Raw genomic sequence first — 20,656 nt, 5'->3', positions numbered from 1 at the left:
GGATTGGACCACTCTTGCTTGGCTTTTCTTAATTCCTGACAACAGTGAATCTAAAAGCTAATGTCACACTTGGTCCTTCAATCACGGAATTCCAGGTGTAGAATTCCCACGTATTTACTCGACACCTATGATGCTGAATCTTGAGGCAGCTCAATCCATGTTTGTCAAATGTCAAACCACGAGTGTTCAGGTTTAACACATGTGTGAAATGCAGGGGTCCACAAGCCAGAGGAGACATATGACTTGAGAAAATCAATATGGTTTGTAAAAGCATCCAGTGATCATTTTTAATTAGAGATGGGATATAATTTAGAATCTGGAATCTGAAGCATAAAGTCAGTTGTTTAAAAAGTTCCCAGATGTAGAGCTCCTCATATATGGCAGCAAGTTTCACATGAGAGACAATATTCCATTGCCATTCCATATTCCAATATTCCATGTTCCAGCTCCAGTAGGCCCCCTTCTAAGTCATTTAGGAAGACCCAATAAAAGACAACAGCCTGGCAATGTCTTTTTTTCTTTTTTTTTCTTTTGGTCATTATTGGCCAAGAAAATTGAGAATCTCATGGCCTAAGAAATATTTAACTCAAAATAGATTTCTGCCTTCAACCAGGATAGAGTAATAAAAACTAGACTTAGCCTCTTACACCTAAAAATCTAGACAAAATATATGAAACAACTGTTTTCAGGCTGCACAGGACTCTGATCTGTGAGAGAAGAGAAACAAATAAGGTGAGCCCTCTGATCACCTGGAGGCAATTTCCAGACTATGGGGAAAATGGATGGAAACCAAACAGAGCCTGGCAGCATCTGTGAGTTGAGGAGGAGGCCAGAATTTGGGGAGGCTGAGACACCTGGAAGTTGGGACGCGGGATTCTGGAGTAAAATGAGTTATGCAGAAAAAGCGCTCCATAAATCTATGTAGGGGTCCACTTGGGTCTTTGCTGAGTAATAGGTTGTACAGACATCAAGGAATGTTCCACAAACCTCGGCAAGTAATGATGGCAGTGCTGTTAGCTGCACAATTCCTAGAGCTCACAGAGGGCCCAGAGACATTCTGAACCCAGACCAGTCAGAGTGGAGAGCTGTTAGTGGTCACCCGGAGCATTTGATGGAAAGCCCAGAGAGGTCACGCATTAGAATGGGGCCGACCTATCTTTAGAACCAAGGTACTAAAGACTCTGGAAAAGCTTGAATACAGGCCTCAAAAAGCTCAAACTAATCCACAAGTAAAGTGCCTGCCAACATCAGGAGCTCAAATATATAGCACCACAGTGTCCAGCATCCAATCAAAAACTTCCAGACATGCCAAGAAGTAGAAACATGTGGCCCGTAATTAGGAGAAAAATCAGTCAATAGAAACAGGCATACAAATGGCGGAGATGTGACGGCACTAGAAAACCACGTACAAGTATTTAAAGGAAAACAAGAACGTAGTGAAGAGAGATATGGAAGACTTAAAAAAGAACAAAATGAAACTTTAGGGATAAAACATATAATAGATTCTTGCAGATTTCACTAGATTGGAGTAACTGCAGATTAGACACCAGAGAAGCAAAGATTAGTGAGCTCGAATCTAACCAAACCAAAGCACAGACTTTTTAATTAACTGGAAACAAAAAATGAAAAGAGCCTCAGTAACTTACGGTATAATATCAGGTGGTCTAACATCATGCACTTGGGGTGTCACATTAAGAGAGGGAGACAAAATATCTGAAGAAATAATGGCTGCAAATTTCCCAAATTTGATGAAAAGTACAAACCCCTATGTCTAAGAAGCTCCACACACTCCAGGAGGATAAACACACATCCGTGTGTGTGCACACACCACTACGTCAAGGCTCATCATAATAAAATGGATGAAAGTTCACAATAAAGAGAAAAAATTAAAATCAGAGGGAAAAAGACACAATGGATAGAAAGGAACAAAGATAAGAATTAGTGAAGAATTCTTGTCAGAAACTATGCAAGCCAGAAGACAATCAAACAACATCTTTAAAGGGCTGGAAGAAAGTGTAATCCTAGAATTCTATTTCCAGTGAAAATATCCTTCAAAGATGAAGGTGAAATAAAAGGTTATATATATATATATATATATATATATATATATATATATATATATATAAAAGCAAAAGCCAAGAGAATTCAGCTCCAGCATAACTGCACTAAAAGGTCTGTGAAAGGAAATTCTTCAGGCAAAAGGACATTATACCAGATGGAAACTTGGAGCTACCCAAAGAAATGAAGTCTCAGAAATGGTAAGTATGTGTGCTAATAGCAAAAAGAAAAAACTTTTCTAACTTTGAAATTTCTTTAAAAGATGGCTGCTTAAAGTAAAAATAATAAAAATTCATTGGGAGGTTTATAATAAAAACAAAAGTAAGTTATATGGTAATAATAGCACAAATGATGGGAGAGCAGAAGTGGAAAAGTACTATTGTAAAGGCCTTATGACTAAAATGGAATAATGTTATTTAAGCATATACTACAGTAAGTCAAAAATGCATACTGTAAACCTTAGAGCAGCAGTTCTCAAAATGTGACCCAGGAAACCATGGGCTTGCCTAAGACCTTCTCTGGAGTGACAAGGTCAAGGTTACTTTTATAGTAAACACCCAGATGTGACTGGCCTTTTTCACTCTCGTTCTCTCAGAAATGTACAATAGAGGTTTCCAGAGGTGACATGATATGCGATATCACAACAGACTGAATGCAGAAGTAGATATGAGAACCCACCTACTAACAAAAATTTTAAAACTTTACCAAAAATGTGAAACAGTGCCACTCTTCTAACTAAATTTGTTTCAGAAAACATAGTTTTTTAATGAAAAGTATTATTTATGTTACTATATAATAGGTTGTTATGGTTACTTTTAAGAGTTAATATTTTTAATTTCTCTATTTTAATTTCTGATATAATAAATATCAATAGCTGTAATCTACATAAACTAAAGCTCTACAGAGTATGCTCTCTGACCATATCAGAATTAAATTAGAAATCAATAATAGAAAGGTATTCGGAAAATCCTCAAATACTAGGAAACTAAGCAACACACTTCTAAACATCCTATGGGTCAATGAAGAAATAACACGGGAAATTAGAAAATATTTTGAACTGAATGAGAATAAAAAACAGAACATATCAAAATTGTGAAATTCAGCTAAGAGTGTTTAGAATGAGGTTTATAGCTTTAAACGCTTACATAAGAAAATAAGAATGAGCTAAAATCAGTGATCTATACTTTCATCTTAATGGCTAGGGAAAAAAAAAAAAAAAAAGCAAAGTAAACCCAAAGTAGAAAGAAGGAAATACTAAAAAGTCAATGAAGTAGAAAATGAACAAATTTTTGAAAAGCAATGAAATCTTAACAATAAAATTGATAAACCTCTTGCAAGACTGATCAAGATTTAAAAAAGAGAAGACAAATGACTACTATCAGAAATGAAAGCGGGAATACTACTAAAGCCCCTGCAAATGCTAGAAAGTTAATAACGTATGATTACTAACAACCTATGCCAAGGAATTTGACAACAGAGAGGAAATGGACAAAATTCTTTAAAGATACAAACAAAACTGACTAAAGAAGAAATAGGTAACCTGAACAGCTGTATAGGAATTAAAGAAATTGAATCTATAGTTTAAAATCTTTCTTCAAAGAAAACATCAGGTCCAGATGGGTTCACTGATAAATTCTACCAAAGTTTTAAGGAAGAAATAGTATGTTTTCAAAAGCCTATCGCTTACTTGCGTGATGTGCCTTTCACAATGTTTAAATTATTCTCTAAATTCTAACTCAGCCTCTTCCTAAAGAGGCAATGAGCACACACTATGATCCTTAACTGATGCTATAAATATCTCACATTTGCAAGTAAACTAAACAAATTCTTTGGGAAGATGACTGAAAATAGCTGTGGAAAAATTCATCCCCTAAATCATGCAATTGTTTTTTTATTATGCTTTTAGCCATGACCAAAAAAGCATTTTAAGAAATGAGACCTGCTACAAAGTCAAATACAGTATTTGACTGTATTCATTGAAGTTGGGGTCAATAGTTATTTACATACTGGAAAAGTGCTACTATAGTCTTCTATAAATATTAACATGCTAAAAATATAATTAATCACACAGAGATTGTAAGTACTGGAAAGCTCCATTTCAAACCCAAAAGGTGGCCTCAAGCTGGAGAGAGATATTTTATTAGCACATTTAGGCAAGACTTTAAGATCATAAATATTTCAAGGTATAAAAACCTATAGCTCATAGTCTGCAGAAGGCATGACAAGGACAGAAAGTTTCCATGACTTGTTTCACACATTGCCTCAGATCAGCGGCCAGCACAGGCTTGAAAGAATCACACAAAACCCCTGTTCCTTTGATCATATGTATTTAATTCCTCGCAGTTTCAAATTGAAGCAGAAATAAAACACTGCCCCTGACACATTAATAAGTACCAGACTTAGGAGAAAGTGTATCAGATTTCAGCGTTTAAGTAATTTCTCTCTATGCATATATTAAATAAGAATGCAGGAAAAGTTGAATAATCTCTTTCTTTTAAAAAACAGTTTGATAAGGAACTCTCTTCATTGATGGTGAAAGTATAAATTACTACACGTTGGAGAGCTATGGGGCAGTATCTACTAAAGTTGAAAAAGCACATTCCCTATGACTCAGAAATTATACAATTAGAATGTACAAGAATATGTTTCTAGTGATTTTTAAAAGGGAAAAGTGTAAAAGTCCATCGACAGGAGTATGCATGCGTAACTTATGATAAATCCATGCAAGAACTATCACACAACAGTTAAAAGCAATGACCTAGAGCATGTAGAGAATGATAGCATTATATGAACGTTTAAAATGAGACTATATATTGGTTTCTGGATAAATACCTAAGTAGCAAAAGTATAAAAATATGCGGAGTATAAGTAAACACTAAATTCTGGTAGGTGGGGAAGGAGAAAAAGGCATGCGATTCCCAAGGGGTACATAGGAGGCCTCTTCTGTGTCTGTAAGTCTTTTTGTTTTGTTTTGTTTTTAAACAAGGGGTGGGTACCTGCATGCTTGAACACTTTGTGAAATATTTTAAAACGAAAAAAGTTGAATATTTTATCATATACCTCAATACACTTGGCCTATGAGTCTATCTGTTTGCTTTTTTCACAATAATCAAACGAGTAATTCTACCCATTTCTAAAATGTTTATTCAGCTACGCCACCATAAGCATCTAGGGAGAAAACATACCGTTACTTTGTGAAAACTGTCAAAATACAAGTGAGTGCTTCACAGCCAGAGCTGAACAGAAAAGGCCATGGACAGTAAGGGAACAACTGCTGTGACCTGAATTTCAGCAACTCTTTGAACGGCCAGGTGACTGGTTGTCCAGCCCTCCCCTTGGCTGCAGGTGGAAGACCGGGCTAAGTAAGCCGGAAGAACAAGGCAGAGGGTTGAGGCACACAAGAACCACAGGGACAAACACAGCACTGCCAACAGGTGTAAGGTATTATACGACCTAGGGTCTGGGGTTCTGACACACCTTTCCTGGTTCTGCATTTATAAGTAACTTCTCAATCCGCGAAAAGCAACAGAAACGTACATTAAGAAGGCTTGGGAGACTGGGTAAGTGTACCTGTGGGTTTTACGGTTTTCATTTGCAGGGGTGAGGGTGGCGAAGTGAAGATGGAGGCGGGGCCAGGGTTTCCACGACCCACCACGAATTCGGAGGCCAGACGTTGGAGTCCTAATCGGGGCGGGGACTCTGTCGGGGTCGTCCCAGCAGCAGGCAGGTGCCTGAGGGACCACTCACCTGTCGGCGGTGCCGGGCGAGGGGCGGGGAAGCGGGCGTGGGCGGGAAGGAGTAGCAGCCCCACAAACTACAACTCGCTGGAGCGCGGACTAGCGGCCCCGCCCGACCCCGCCCCGCCCCGCCTCGCCCTCCTGTGACGTCACGCCCGAGGACCACTCAACGACCGCCGCTGCTGGCTCCCCGGCAGCCGATTGGCCGATGGAGGGAGAGGCGGCCGGCGGGAGCCGGAGAGAGGAGGGAAACCCTGCGGGCAGGCGACCGTTGCCATGGACGCTCTCGCGCGTAGTAACCACAGCTCCGGGGGAGATAGAGAGGTGGAGGGGGTGAAGGGGTGAAGGGTCCCCCGCCTCCCCTGCGGCGCCTAAATCGGAGCTCTCTCAGCTGCGCAGACCTTGGTGGCCCATTCTAAGGCTCGCGAGGCCGACAAGCCCCCGCGTTTCAGCCTGGCTGGGAAGACAGGCTGACCTTACCCCACACCCTAACCTGGCTATACCCATTTGTGCTTCTCCCTGTGACATAGTGGATGCCATTCTTTTACTGAAGACACAGATAAATCAGTTGTGTCCACGTGGCTTTGGAGAATGGCAGCAGTTAACTAGAGATGGACAAGCCATTTTTTCTCCAAAGCCATGCGTACATAACTGACTTATCTGTGTCTTCAATAAAAGATTCTAACTCAGTTGTGATTTGATGACAGTTGCCCTTGTATGTATCCTGTCTAGGCATTGGGGGGTGAGGGTGGAGAGGGTGTGTTAAAGGGCGGCTGGTGGGAAAATAAAGGAAGAGGAGAAAAAAAGTAAGAGAGGTGAGAGCGATATATGGGGATATGAGTGTGTTGGGCTGAGGAGGAATGTTTAGGAAAAGGAAATAGGAAATATTGCCTTTACAGCCAACTGTCTCTAATCTCTCTGTGCCTTCTAAATTTTTTTAATCCCATAATTCCATTTTTATGGCTATTTATACAGGGAAATTGGAAATATTTCACATTGTCAAAGTTGGGAGAGGTGATTAAAAATATTTTCGGTCTAAATTTTAGAACAACGTAAGTTCTTGCAATGTATTCTTTATCGTTGTTCTTGGAAATTACTCAGAAACAGATTTGGGACATTTTATTCCAATTTGTACCATCAATATCAATGGTATTATTTTCCTTGAGTGCTGTGTTGAGAATCAGTAGTTTTGGAAACTATAACCTGTAACTGGGTATGGGATCCAAATGGCCTTCATGCACAGAATATAACACTAATATTTACAGAAAAGTGCTCTGTGGAGTGTTTATTGGCAACTTAATTGAGCGTGTGATGTGTTCATTGAGAATTTTATCATTTACAACCACAGGAAGGTAGTATCCTTTGTCACTGTTATGTTTTGCTTATGTTACTAGGTTATTTATAGGGGTGTGAATCACCATCGGCTTTTTTCATTGAATGACTTTTTCGTGACATGAAATTGCAGCACACACCTCGTTGAGAGTATTCCCAGAGAGCCAAGGTACACAGACCCTATCAAGTTCAGATATCATATTCTAGCTCACTTATTTAGCAAGTGAGGAGCTGTGTCCTAGAGGTTAAATGACATGCCCAGGGTCGCATTTCTGTGTGTGTCCTTCGGATCAAGTAGGAAACAATGGACTCCCACAGCCTCTCTTTCCTTTTGTTTCCATCAGAGCCATTATGTCACCGTCGTATGTTTTCAAGTATTGTCTCCCCCATTAGACTATGTGCCTGTGAGGGCAGAGACAATGATTTTCTAGCCTTAGTCACAGGAACCATTTTTGAAGCACTTGCTCTGTGCCAGCTTCATACACATCATTTATGACCCTCATCATAAGGTTGAAAATATGATTCCCCTTTTACAGGGACTTACAGGTTAAGTAACTTGACCAAGGTCACATTAGCCAGGAGGTCATAGAGCTGGAGTCTAACCTAGGTCTGTCTGACCTCAAAGCCCATGGTCTTCCCCCTACATCAAAGAGCTATATTCCTTCTCGTGTATTCTCCTTTCTATCCTCAGCACCAGCCATCGAGCTTGGCCTACGGTGTACTCCTAGTGCATGTTTGTTGAATGAATGAATGAGCGCTTGGAGAAGGAGGGACCAGCTTCCCTCCCTGGTACTTAATAGTGATGATTTGGGACAAATCCCCAAATCGCACCAGGTCTGTTGTATCTCTCCATAAAATGGGGCTAATGATGCTTCACTGGCCTGAAAGGAAGAGCATTAATCAGATGCTCTATTGAAAGCCTTCCCAGAAAATAGATTGAAATTCAGATGCTCACTTATGAGTAGTTCTGGGAAAGCTAAGTGTATTTAGCCCACCTAAGGGGAATGGCACCCACTTCTACAGGGACAGTTGGACTGCTTCTCTTTCTCCCTGAAATAAATAAATCTCAAGGGAAAAGCAACCCAGATTGGAGCTATCAGGTGAGGTGTGTTGTGGAGTATTAATCAGAGCCACCCCAGCAGCTGAGATAGCTAGACAATTAATTGAGCTCCATGACCTAAAGTCTTATATGATGTGGGACACCTCTGAAATCTAATCTTAAAGTTCCATTAAGATGAGACCATTTAGAAGGTCCTGGTATTTATTGGCAGTCTAACGTCATCAATTAATCATCATCCACAATAAAGATGACTCATTTTAAGTGCTGCAGGGAGATCCTGACAATCTAAAGGAGGAGAGAAACAAAGACACAAACAGGACACTTTAAAGATGTTAAGAGTCAGACAGTGGTGGGACTTCCCTGGTGGCTCAGTGGTTAAGCATCTGCCTGCCAATGCAGGGGACACGGGTTCAATCCCTGATCTGGGAAGATCCCACATGCCGCGGAGCAACTAAGCCCGCAAGCCACAACTACTGAGCCCACGTGCCGCAACTCCTGAAGCCCACACACCTACAGCCCGTGCTCCTCAACAAGAGAAGCCACCGCAATGAGAAGCCCGCGCACCGCAACGAAGAGTAGTCCCCGCTCACTGCAACTAGAGAAAGCCTGTGTGCAGCAATGAAGACCCAGCACAGCCAAAAATCCATTTTAAATAAATAAATGAATAAATTTATTTTTTTAAAAAAGAGTCATACGATGGTATATGTTAGGTTGTGAATTATACTTCATGCTATGTATGAAAAAACAGGGCTATATCAAGGCTACGTAGAATTTTGATCTGGCATTTTAGGAGCTGAGGCCATTTTGTAATATTCTCGCGAAGATTCTGCAGAGACTGCATTATTTTTTCAATGTGACTGATACAAGACTAACGGGTCTGTGTAGGCTGGTTTATATCAGCGATACACCGTATTTCATCCAGATGAGTCTTTATCAGTTAAGAAAACTTAGCTTCTGAACTCAGCTACCACTGGGAGGTTGTTAAACTTTAATCAAGGAGATAGAGCATGTCAGAGTCACAGTCAATGTCTCGAATTTACTGGACCAAGATCCCTCATGCAAGCACTGAAGGTATTTTAGCTGTGGGCATGCAAGGCAATGAATTAGACAGGTAACTGGCAGTAGTTTGATTTATAGTGGCTCACAACAGCCCATTGTTAAATTTGCAGGAATTTTGCAAGCCCATTGTTAAAGAGTCCTTATTAAGAGCTAAATTATATCAATGTATAATTAAATAAATTATATCGAAACAATGGTAATAAATACTCAAAACATCACTTTCTAATTCTTTTACAACACTTTACTGTTTTTCATCCTTTTGAGTTTATCTTCATCTGTTGCATCATTATGGTGGAAATACTACATAATGACGGTATCCCTTATCATTTTTTTTTTTTTTTTTTTTTTTTTTTTTTTTTGCAGTACGCGGGCCTCTCACTGTTGTGGCCTCTCCCGTTGCGGAGCACAGGCCCCGGACGCGCAGGCCCAGCGGCCATGGCCCACGGGTCCAGCCGCTCCGCGGCATGTGGGATCCTCCCGGACCGGGGCACGAACCCGCGTCCCCTGCATCGGCAGGCGGACCCTCAACCACTGCGCCACCAGGGAAGCCCTCCCTTATCATTTTTAAGTTCAGCAATGTCACATTGGTAAATTGGGATTGACCGTGATGGGAGTATTTAAACCATGGAAATCATTAAAAGCTACAAATCAAGGCTTCATTTATTGTTTTCTTGATTGTCTAGACTCAAGAAAGTCATAGAGAAAATGCTATAATGCAGATGAAACTTTAAAAATGTCTTGTGTCTGTGGCCGTTACATTGTGACAAGCAAAAAAAAATTAAGAAGCTACATTCTCGGGCTTCCCTGGTGGCACAGTGGTTGAGAATCTGCCTGCTAATGCAGGGGACACGGGTTCAAGCCCTGGTCTGGGAAGACCCCACATGCCGCGAAACAACTAGGCCTGTGAGCCACAACTACTGAGCCTGCGCGTCTGGAGCCTGTGCTCCGCAACAAGAGAGGCCGTGATAGTGAGAGGCCCGCGCACCGCGATGAAGAGTGGCCCCCGCTTGCCACAACTAGAGAAAGCCCTCGCACAGAAACGAAGACCCAACACAGCAAAAATAAATAAATTAATTAATAAACTCCTACCCCCAACATCTAAAAAAAAAAAAAGAAGCTACATTCTCCCAGTATTGAAGACAAACGTCTGATTCAGCAAAGAAGTGATTCATATCATTAAGGGAAATTTCAACGTGCACCTTCAGTTTTGTCTGCTCATCAACGTAAATGAAAATATCAACAGACATTCAAGCTGAAACTCCTTTGTTCATCAATTGCAAGGTTGGCTAGAGATACGAGTGTAGCAAAAATCAGTAAAAGCATTTGGCAAAAATCAATTGACTAGATTCACTTTGTTATAAAGCAGAAACTAACACACCATTGTAAAGCAATTACACTCCAATTAAGATGTTTAAAAAAAAAATCAATTGACTATGTGGAATTTACAATACAGAGTATTGTGTATTTTTGTGACTATTTATAAGTTGTGTGCTATGTGTCCTTTATATCATTAAAATGTATAATAAACTTATGTATGTATGTATGCAGACATTTTTTCCCAGAGAGCCAGCTGTTAAATGTTTACATCACTGGAAGTGGGCCCCTGTTTTTATCCTTAAAGAGATTATTCTCTGGCAGGACACAGGCAAAACCCCTGTGCGGCAGACTCCAGTGTGGTGAGAAGCATCAGAAAGGAACTCAAGTCTCTCAGGAGTTCTGAAGAGGGCAAAGCAGCGTCATCCAGGGACTCTTGAAAGATGAGTTCACAGGTTATATGGAAAATCGCCTAGCTCTTTAGACCGATGAGGGTTTGTGGAAATAAAAATAGAGTAGGACAGAGAAAGATGTGCTGTATGTGTATAAGATATACATACAAGCTCATCTAAGCAGACCTGCTCTCTCAGGAAGCCAGATCTTGAGTCATCCAGAGAGTAGCTGAGTCATCATATTTGATGTTGGAAAACTCTGGTTGAGAATCACAGACTAGGCCTGCCAGGCAGCCACCAGATACCCTGTCATTGTGTAACGAGCAGGACCCTATGGGGCCTTCCCCAGGACAGGCTTTCCCGCCCCCCATATCCTCTGCTTTAGCTTCTCTCTGAACTACCTAGATAATAGTATTTGATGCAAATTTCCCGTGTTGTTTTGCAGATGTTGACAACCCCCCACCAAATGGAAGATGTTAACTACTTGATGACCCTGAGCACATAGCCCCAGGCCTCCTGGAGCCTAAGGACTCATGAAGTTAACCCCTGTGACACCACCCTGCTCCCCGTGACCCCCTGCCTCCCTCACCTGGCTTTTAAAAACGCTTTGCCAAAACCCTCCCGGGAGCTCGGGGCTTTTTAGGGCATGAGCCACCTGTTCTCCTTGCATCGTCTTGCAATCAACCTTCCTCTGCTCCAAACTCCAACGTTGCCGTTTGTTTGGGCTCACTTTGCATCGCTGGGCACACGAACTTGCGTTAACAATTGGAAACCTATTGCCTCCGCTGTGACTTTCCAGTTTTCAAACGGTCTCCCATTTGCCATGAGATTTATTTCTCCAGGTCTCCATCTTGGAATCCTCATGACTCTGTTTCTCAAAAGAGCCTAAAACACAAGCTAGGAATCACCTCGGGTGGACCCAATTTTCTGGCCACTCGTCAAATTCTTAGGGAAGCGTCCTGAAAACTATCAGGGGGGCCGTAATGATTCAGCAGAAGCAAAGGGTGAAGTCAAGAAGTATTCAAATCAGTGGAGCGGTGAAGATGGCTGGAAATCCGGTTGCGATATCGAAAAGCTGAAAGGATGCAGATGAGTGCTCGTGCTTGCGGTAGAAGCGGCAGCTGAATGCCCTTGTCTTCCATGTCCCCTTCTCTCCCAAGGTGAGGCTATCAACCTAGGGAGGAGAGCGGTAGCAGAAAGAAAGAGCAGGAAGGCTATAAACCAGGAAGCTCTACAAACCAGGAATGTTGCGCCCTTTGGCCCTTGGCTCTCTGAGTTAGGCTGCCTTTTGCTCAAGAAAGCACGTTAGTTCTAGGGATCAATGGAAACTGAGGTGTGTTGTCTGGGCTTGCTCCAGGTTCGCCCTATAACTGGATTTAAAAGGAACTTCTGGGCTTCCCTGGTGGCGCAGTGGTTGGGAGTCCGCCTGCCGAGGCAGGGGACACGGGTTCGTGCCCCGGTCCGGGAAGATCCCACGTGCCGCGGAGCGGCTGGGCCCGTGAGCCGTGGCCGCTGGGCCTACGCGTCCGGGAGAGGCCACAACAGTGAGAGACCTGCGTACCGCCAAAAAAAAGGAACTTCTGACCTAGCTCTGCTCACCAGGGCCCCAGAAGAGACAGGGGCTCGGGGCAGACATCTCTGTTCAGAAATGGAGGTTGAACAGTCCTTGGGGTAACAGGTCAAGTAGGGTGTGGAGAAGACAGATACCAAACTACAACCCTCCATATCCAAGATGGAAGGCCAGCACTTTACAGGCTCCGGCAAACAAAGAGAAGCTGTGCTTGCCTGGAATCAACATCAGCTCCTGCAGCCCACACCCCACACTTCTCTGGAATGCTCGTAAAAATACTAAGTGCTCCAATAATTAGCCCGCCAGAGTCACAGTGCAGGGACATGGTTGCTCTGCGAGGACATTCCCAGGTGAAGAACGGGACACATCAGAATTTCCCAGAGATCTTTTCAAATGCAGATTTCAGGATCTCAGCCCAAGAGGATCTGATTCTGTAAGTCTAGGGCGGGGCCGGGAGATCCAGGCAAACTTCAGTACCAAGGAGGACTTTACTTGGATTTGAGCAATGATACCCGATCTTACATTTTTGTTCAGATGGCCCTTACTTTAATCTTTATAAAAAAGTTGGGGAATTTTAAAGGCGAAGAAGGCCCCTGTATGCCGTTTGAGATGAATATTTGTCTACTTACCTAACTTGCATTGGAAATAAGTTGCCCATTTTTTGCTTGTGGGTGAGATGTTTTTAATAGTTATATTTCTCATTTAAATTAAGTTTAAAAACTGTCTTTAAGTATTCAAGAGGAATCTTTACATCTCTCCTGTTTCTCCCTTACCTGTCCCATTAAGCACACAGTGTCTTTGGAAAGAGGTTTCAGGTAACTGAATCGAAGTTAATGGAATCACAGAAAGTGAAATCTAGAAGGATCTTAATACCTCCCCAGTTCAGCCCCTTTATTAGATGAGGAAACTGAGACCAACGAGTTTAACTTGACCCGTGTCACCCAAGTGGCCATGGAGACCTGCCCCCAACATCCTTTGATGCTCCCCTGCACCCAGAGGCCTGGCGTGAGTCTTATCACCTCACTGGAGCTTTTTTCCTAGTCTTGTTCTGCAAACAGCACTTCTGGCCCAGCTGAGCAGGGGTAGGCTTGCTGTCTCTGAACTCAGCTCCTCATGGGGCGCTCCGTCTCCCCTCTGCTTGATCAGACCCTAGCCACGGGGATCCATCCATCACCGCTTGAGGCTTCCCTAAGGAAGAGCCTTCAAGGTGAACATTTTTTAATTAAAAAAGAAAAGCAGACTTCATCATGCCTCAAGATACTTTCATGTCTTCTCATTTACCTAAATCCCTGCAGCCTGCTTTCATATATCTTCTGAGAATACATACACCTATACATTCTCTCTCTCTCTCTCTAAATATATATATAATATCTATATATACACACACACATACTCTCTCTCTATATATATACATATATACATATATGGATACACACATATACATACACCTATACATTCTCTCTCTCTAAATATATATATAATATCTATATATACACACACACATACTCTCTCTCTATATATATATACATATATGGATAGACACATATACATACACCTATACATCCTCTCTCTCTCTCTCTCTAAATATATATATAATATCTATATATACACACACACATACTCTCTCTATATACATATATACGTATATGGATACACACATATACATACACCTATACATTCTCTATATATATATGTATATCACATACATATATACTCTCGCTATATATACATACACATATATATGGATACACTACATATAGGCACATCTATATATTCTCTACTTCCTCAGAAATTATTTATTTGAGTCCAAAGTGAGAGTCACCAACCCCACGCTATATTAGTTCTTCTTATCTCATTTTGGACTGTCGTTAATGGAGAGAGAAGGAGAGAACGCCGTGGGCAACGCCATGACCAGTAGGCAATCTCCTGCCACCTCCTGCTCCCAGGGACAAGGGCTGTCACTCATAACCACCTGCAGTGTCCCTCCACATTCCTCCACCATCCAAAGTCACCACTGCTCCAAGGACACTAAGTGCGTCATCACCGTGAATTCGAAAAGGGACCATCCATTGCTTATCCCATGAAGGGACACAGCTCTGCAGAGGCCCCGCTGCGACAGAGGCTGTTCCCTTAAGACCAGGTCTGCTTGGCACCTGCATGGTGGGTCAGAGCCCCAGCACCCAGGCCAGCACAGTTACCAGGGTGCCTCCTTCAGCAGCCAGGTCAAGGTCAGGCCCCTGGCCTCCAGCCTTGGCCACCTTCCGCTGTGTAACCCAAGCTGCCAAATACACGTTTTCCTTTTCTCTATGAGCCACGATGTGGAAAGGGTGAGGCAGCACTGCTCCGGACTCACAGCTGCCAGGCATCCCTGAAGACCACAGCAGCACCTGCAGCCACTTCCCACGCCCCCGCCCGGGCACCTGCCCCAGCCAAGGAGCCGCGTGTTCCAGCCAGGGAAGAGCCGTGGAGAAGTCTTTCTGCCTGAGGTGGACCCTCCGCGTGTTGGAAAGAACGTGGGGTCAGCGATGAGACGGACCCAGACTGCAGCCTTGCTTCTGCCCCTGCTGGCCCGAGACGATGAGCAAGCCATTTAAACCTCACTGAGACTCAGTTTCCTCATCTGCAATGCTGGGATAATCATACCGCCTTCCCAGCTTCTTACGCAAGTTCAACGAGAACACAGGTGAAATGGTACCTCCCCTCCCCTCCACAGAATCCTGTTGTTCCTGTGAGACGAGAGAGGGGTACCTGAGGGCAGGTTTGGGAACTACACAGCCCCAGGTAGCTATTTTCTCCTGGCGGGAAGGGAAGCATCACATCATCTTACAGCAGAACCACAGCAGGACGGGACTTAATTATATGTGGCTGCAGGTCAGCCACAACCTGGGATACTGCATCAGCTCTTCCAGAAAATGACCAAGGGCTTCTTGAAAGGTGACAACTATTTTTAAATAACTAAACTGGAAAAAAAAAAAAAGAGAGTTTTCTTCTCTCTCCTCTCAGCTTAAGGCACATGGGCCCAAGGACTAACTTAGATCAGGGTTTATTATGAATCTTGGGGCTAATTTTTTTTTTTCCCCTAGAGTTCCTAAGCGTTCCAAGCACACAGCCTAGAAATAATCATGGAAACAGATTACCTGATTCCTGACACACACGTCCAGGAAGTTTAATTTATCTGGTAGTGCAGTCTTTCCCTGGAGTCTCTGATGGAGCCCAGAAGAGACGGCAAAGGATGGGGACGCAGTGAGGCTACCATGGCTCGCAGGGCTGCTCTCGGGAGGCACAGAGCAGAGGAAGGGGCAGGAAAGTGTCTCACTGGGTCTGGGGCATTGTCCGAGATGCAGCCCAGCTCCCCTCTCCAGCCCAGAAGAGACCAGCGGGCTATTGCACTAGCCCACTAGAGGTACTGAAACACTTTCCAGGGGCCAGGCGGGCCCTCCAGTGGTTTCAGGGCAACCATTTCCATTCTGTACGTATTCATTTCTACAACTGATCTGACCGGAGGGGAGCAGGGTCCTGGAATCCTCCTGGCTCCCCGCCCCTTTCACAGATACTCTTCTGACTTTCAGGAGTGTGTTGCCCTTGGGTGAAAAACATCTCAGGGTGTCCAACCAAGGGACAGTTCGGACTTGGTAGTGGGTTCAGAAAGTGTATCACTCTGATAATTAGGTAGTGAATTTTGTTGCCAATCCCGTGGTTTCCAGTTGGCTTCCTGCAACAAGGAAGGAAGAGCTGAATGCTTGTCCATTCATCAAACAATTTTGGGTGATAGATGATCTTGTCATTTTTGACACATAACTCAGAAGGTGTTCTATTTCCAATCGAGTAGCATTGATATAAGAATACTCCTTCCATCAGTCAGAAAGAGAGAGACAAATATCATATGATATCACTTATATGGGGAATCTAAAATAGGACATAAATTAACTTATCTATGAAACAGGAACAGACTCACAGACATAGAGAACAGACTTGTGGTTGCTGAGGGGTAGGGGGATGGGATGGGGTGGGAGATTGGGATTAGCAGATGCAAACTATTATGTATAGAATGGATGGACAACAAGGTCCTACTGTATAGCACAGGGAACTATATCCAATATCCTGGGATAAACCACAATGGAAAATTATATATATTTATAAATATATTATATATATTATACTATATATTATATATAGTATATAAATATATATAATTTCTGTACACCAAAAAGTAACACATTGTAAATCAACTATACTTCAATAAAATAAATTTTTAAAAAAAGAATACTCCTTCCAGTCCTGTCTAATTTGTGTGAACAAGGTTTCTCAACACCAATAGCTCGAAAAATGAGGCACTGGCACAGAACTGATACTGAAACTAAGCTCAGTTTAGCAATGATATGTGCATTGATTAAATAAGTAAATAATCTCCCATCCATCTCATCAAGAAGAGCATTTCCAATAAAGTTTTGCTTTGGGGGTTTAACAATAAATTTATGTAGTTTTGATTCACAGTTTGTTTGACTAAAAATAACCACAAGATTTAAGAACATGTTTTGGGTTTAAATATTAGCCAGTAGTGAAAGAAGGGGCTCAGGCCAGTGCAAGAGAGCCATTTCAAGACCTCAAGAAAGAGGGCAACTGGTGCATTTTTACTTGGTAGCTCTGTTCCACAATCATCACACTTATATAGACCACCCCAAATTCCTTTGGGTTACTCACCCAGAGGAAGGAAGAACAGACTTTTAGAGCTAGAAGCATGTCAAGTGGCTTTATTTTTATTTCTGTCTTATTCCGGTATCAATGTTTTGTTCCACAGGAAGCGAAAAGTATATACGCTTGCACTTTTTTTCCGGAAAAAGTTCATCCCTAACCTCTTCCTCTTGTTCTGCAAAGCAAAGACTACTGGGAATCTAAGGAAACTCAAAAAGTATACCGTTCAATCTCATCTCTTTACAAACAAGGAAAGCGAACCCAGGGAGTTGCGACAGTCACAGTGTTGGAAGGTTCTGGCCCAGAACACAGATGCTCTGACCCCAGCCAGGGAGGAGCATTCCCCACCCCCAAGTCATTATGGCTTTCACGGAGCACATGTGAGCTCCACTCTGCACAGCTGACATCCTGAGACTTTCATTTACCTTTTTTTTTCTCTATTAAATATTGTTTCCTGGCTCCATTGCTTTTTTCCATTTCTGGTTTTCTCTCTCACTTTAGTGGAATAAATCTTTACAGCTTCTTATGCGAAGGTTCACGGTCAGTAAAATGTGTAATTCCCTTTTCCTCTGAAAATGTCATTATTCTTCCCTCACACTTGAGTCCCAGTTGGTCTCAGTAGTAAATTCTAGGTTGAAAATAATTTCCCCTCCGAATTTTGTCATCTACCGTTCAGGGCTGTGTGACACCATTTTGACTCCTAATCCTTTTTGTATGTGACCTGGTTTCCCTCTTGTAACTCTGTGTCGTTAATCACTATTGTTCTGAAATTTCATAAAAGTAGATTTCTTATGTGTTTGATTTCTTGTTGATTGTTTGTTTGTTTTATTTGTCATGATCCCAGACACTTGGTTGGTTACTATGTGGACTGTCATGTCCGTCTGTTCCAGAAAACCTTCCTGCACTATTTGTTTGATAATTTTCTCTCTTCCATTTCCTCCGGAACTGACATTAGATGATTTTTTGTTTCTTTTAAATTGATCCTCTTAATGTTCCCATCATTTCTCTCCTGCTTTCCATTACTTGGTCATTTAACTTTTACATTGTGGAGTATTTCCTCAATTATATCCCCCATTGGTTTCCAAGAGCCTTCCCCATATAATTTCCTCAATTATATCCCCCATTTTAGTTTCCAAGAGCCTTTTAGCGAGACCTGATTTCTGTTTTATTCTGAGAGCAACGCTCTTGCACGACTGCAATGCCATCTTGTACCTGTTTGGAGATATTAAATTACACAGTATTTTAAGTTTTCTTCTCTGCCCTGCATAGTTTCTTTCCTCTTCTCCTGTTCATTTTGGACTCTTGCCTCAAATGCCTGGTAATCCTTGACACCCTTTTACTATATGTGTCAGAGCAAGGCTCTAAGAAAGACACTGGAAGCTCTAAATATGTGAATAAGGCTTCTCGCCTGGTGGCCTCCACATTGGGCACTTCCAGATTTCACTGTGTGGAGCTATTTTCTCTGGGAAGGAATTCCCAAATCCCCACCCCTGCATATAGCTGCAGGGACTCCGTGAGCAGAGCAGGGAAAAGGGGCAGGGAGTGGGTTAGGGGATCAGACTTTCATTTCATACCTGTTTTTATCCCTACACCACACCCCTTCCCCCCCAAATTGTACCTGAAACGTCCAGGACCAGAGCTCCTTCTATTTAATTTGTCCAGAACATAAACCTGCAGTCTTCTGAGTGGAGTGGGGCAGAGCTAGAAAACCAGGAGCCCTGGATGGAAACAGTGGTCCTGTTTCCCATTTCCAGCCTCCAGCTTGCCTCCAACTTTCTGTGATGCTACCAGGTCCAGAGCCTTCAAGGGGTTTTATGGAATTAAATAGCTTGTTTTCCTTCAGTATTCCCTGCCTACACACATTAGAATGTAGTTTCTTCCTCCTTACTTAGTTCCTCTCTCCCACCTGTTTTCCATCTTGTAGAAATCTGTTTAAATCTCTTGTCCACTGGGGGCTCCTGTCTGCCCTTCTTAGCCCTTTGAAGCCCTACACTTTTGTCTTCCTGTAATGTTATTTTAGGGTGGTACGGGCAGAGAGGTGGGGAGAGAGGAAAGATACATACATGGATGTAATCTGTTCTCTTTTATTGGGTCTTTTATTTTCTTCTATTGTTGTTTAGTTTCAAAGTTAAGCTCATAGTATGAATTGGGAACGTTTACCTCTTTTTGTAGGCTCTGGGAAAGTTCCTATATTTCTTGGTAGAATTTGTCCAAAACAGGATCTGGGCCTTAAATCCTTTCAAGGGTTGGATTTTAGACTGCCTTTTCCATTTTTCTATGGTAATCGGTTTATTTAGGTTTTCTACTGCTTCTCAAACTTTTTCAAAATGTGGTGTTTGGAGCTTCTGGGTCTCCAGTCCAGATCTTTTACCTTTTGTTTCATTCTTTTTTTTTTAAAATAAATTTATTTATTTATTTTTGGCTGCATTGGGTCTCCGTTGCTGCACGCGGGCTTTCTCTAGTTGTGGCAAGTGGGGGCTACTCTTCGTTGCGGTGCACAGGCTTCTCACTGCGGTGGCATCTCTTGTTGTGGAGCATAGGCTCTAGGCGCACAGGCTTCAGTAGTTGTGGCTCTCGGGCTCTAGGGCGTAGGCTTGGTAGTTGTGGTGCACGGGTTTAATTGCTTCATGGCATGTGGGATCTTCCCAGACCAGGGCTTGAACCCGTGTCCCCTGCATTACCAGGCGGATCCTTAACCACTGTGCCACCAGGGAAGTCCCTGTTTCATTCTTTCATCTGTTTGTTCTATAGTATAAAAGTCCAGGACATAGAGGCATTATTCACAATAGCCAAAAGGTGGACGCAACCCAAGTGTCCATCAATAAATGAATGGATCAGCCAAAGTGGTGTATGCTTACAATGGAATAATATTCAGCCATAGGTAAGAGGGAAATTCTGACACATGCTACATCATGGATGAACCCTGAGGACATGATGCTAAATGAAATCGGCCAGTCACAAAAGGACAAATGCTGTAGGACTCCACTTATATGAGGTCCCTAGTGTAGTCAAATGCATAGAGACAGACAGTAGAAGGATGGTTTCCAGGGCCTGGGTCGGGGGAGGGGGGCAGGAATGGGAAGTTAGTGTTTAATGCAGACAGAGTTTCAGTCTTGCAAGATGAAAAGAGTTCTAGGGATGGATGGTGGTGACGGTTACACATGATGTGAATGTACTTAATGGCACTGAACTGTACATTCTGAAACGGTGACAATGGTAAAGTTTATGTTATGTGTATTTTACTGCAATTTAAAAAAAAATTAATCTACATTTTTTAAAAATCAGGGAGACTTTCTTTTTTTAATTAATTAATTTTTTTTTTCATGGAAAGGCATTTTATTTGAAATATAGCAGTGTGTACATGTCAATCCCAAGCTCCCAAACTATTCCTTCCCCTCCCCTTCCCCATAAATAGAAGAGTACAGTCTATAAACTTTTGAGA

The 20,656-nt window shown here is 42.5% G+C and overlaps 1 protein-coding gene across 2 annotated transcripts in view; it reads right to left on the bottom strand.

The window, feature by feature from the left end:
• Window positions 1-20,656, bottom strand: part of TEKT3 (tektin 3) — a 182,786-nt gene that overhangs the window by 27,524 nt on the left and 134,606 nt on the right. The window contains exon 1 of one of the 2 annotated variants that reach the window (XM_032615150.1): window positions 5,806-5,837. The exons of the other annotated variant lie outside the window; for it this stretch is intronic. The gene's annotated coding sequence lies outside the window, so the exon portion shown is untranslated. Of the gene's footprint in view, window positions 1-5,805; window positions 5,838-20,656 lie in introns of those variants that run through there. 2 annotated transcript variants of the gene reach the window in all.

Source organism: Phocoena sinus, chromosome 20, assembly GCF_008692025.1.
Source record: "Phocoena sinus isolate mPhoSin1 chromosome 20, mPhoSin1.pri, whole genome shotgun sequence".
Classification (NCBI taxonomy): Eukaryota; Metazoa; Chordata; class Mammalia; order Artiodactyla; family Phocoenidae; genus Phocoena; species Phocoena sinus.
Note: the sequence above shows the minus strand (reverse complement) of the source record. Positions and strands in the feature narration are given on the sequence as shown.